At 36.1% G+C, this 1,669-nt stretch overlaps 1 pseudogene; it reads right to left on the bottom strand.

Moving 5' to 3' along the window:
* Positions 1-862: 862 nt before the first annotated feature.
* LOC129029969 (large ribosomal subunit protein uL15-like) lies at positions 863-1,311 on the bottom strand (annotated as a pseudogene).
* Positions 1,312-1,669: the final 358 nt, after the last annotated feature.

Genomic DNA, 1,669 nt, shown 5'->3' with positions numbered 1-1,669 from the left:
TCTGTTATTGAATTCTACTTTAATTATAACATGAAAATACTCTTTGCATGATTTCTATTTTTTTAATGTGTTAAGGTTTTCTTAAGGCCCAGAATGTGATCTATCCTGGTAAATGTCAATGTGCACATGGAAAAAAATATGCATTCTGCTATCAGGTGGAGTGGTCTGTAAACGTCAGCTAGGTCAAGGCAGTTTAAAGTGTTGTGGAGGTCTTCATTATCTGTACTGATTTTCTGCCTACTTGTTCTGTCAGTTCCTGATGGAGGATTTTTAAGTCTCCAACCATAGTTGTGGATTTGTCTATTTTTCTTTTCATTTCTAGCAGTTTTTGTTCCATGTATTTTGAAGCTCTCTAGTTCAGTGCCTACACCTCTAGGGTTGTCAGCATGTTCTTGGAGACTTGACCCTTTCATCACTAAGTAATGTCTCTCTTTCTTTCTGACAATATTTTTGTTCAAAAGTCTACTTTTTCTGATATTCCAGCTTTTTTTGTTAATATTTGCACCATATATATTTTCAACCTTTTACATTTAACCCATCATACCTTAGTATTTGAAATGGGTCTCTTCTAAGCAGCATAAACTTCAGTCTTGCATTTTCATCCAATCTGATACTCACTGTCTTTAAATTGGTGCATTTAAACTATTCACATATTATGTGATTATTGATATGCTTGGATTAAAATGATCATGTTTCTACTTGTTTTCTATTTATTCTTTTTTTTTCCTCATTTCCTGTTGTCTCAGATTAATTGGGGATTTTTTATTATCCATTTTATCTTCACTATGGAGTCATTACTCATATCTGTTTTTTTATTTGAAAAGCATTTGTTAGCATTTAATGACCCTCGTTCCATGTGGCTTCAAGCTACAAGGCCCACCACACTCACACCCCTAATCTTCTCCTCAGCAATTCTGCTGAAGCGTTTGACCTTCGTGATGACAGGCTGCTTTAGGAGTCTTCCCTTACCTGGAACTTTGTAGAAGCCTGGCCACCCACATCAATGATGGGACCAATTCCTGTCTTGGTTTTGGCAGCATTTACCCATGTCTGCTCACTGACCAAGGTCCACAATTAATCAAAGTTTACAGTAGGGCAGTTGTTTGGGCAAAGCTCTGGTTCCTCTTCAAGTGGTAATGCCTCATACCAACTTTACCAAAGGAACCTGGGTGATATTTGTGAAAGTTGATCTTGTGGTGATGCATGATCCCAGCAGGATCCTGGCCCCCCAGGTAATTTCAGTGCTTGTCGATGCAGCAAGAGACTCATGTGGCCCCAAAGATTCCAAATCTTCCTCAGTCTGGATGGCATGTCAGTGGCCAAGATGAAAGGACATAACTGTTTTTCCAAAATTTTGGTGGTTGCTCTAGTGTTTACAGTGTACACCTTTAACAATCACAGTTTATCTTTGAATAATATGATGTTACTTTGCTTGTAATATAAAGATCTTACAATAACACAGTCAGCCCTGGATTCAGCCAACTACAAATGGAAAATATTTAAACTGATAATAATCAAAAATAGCAATATAACAATAAAAATGATTCAAAAAATACAGTAGAACAACTAGTTACACAGCATTTACATTGCATTCATTATAATAATCCACAGATAATTTAAAGTATATAGAAAGATATGCATAGGTTATATGCAAATACTATGCCATTTT

Source organism: Pongo pygmaeus, chromosome 12 (genome assembly GCF_028885625.2).
Source record: "Pongo pygmaeus isolate AG05252 chromosome 12, NHGRI_mPonPyg2-v2.0_pri, whole genome shotgun sequence".
NCBI classification, from domain to species: domain Eukaryota; kingdom Metazoa; phylum Chordata; class Mammalia; order Primates; family Hominidae; genus Pongo; species Pongo pygmaeus.
The sequence above is the reverse complement of the archived record's forward strand: the minus strand, read 5'-3'. Positions and strand labels throughout refer to the sequence as shown.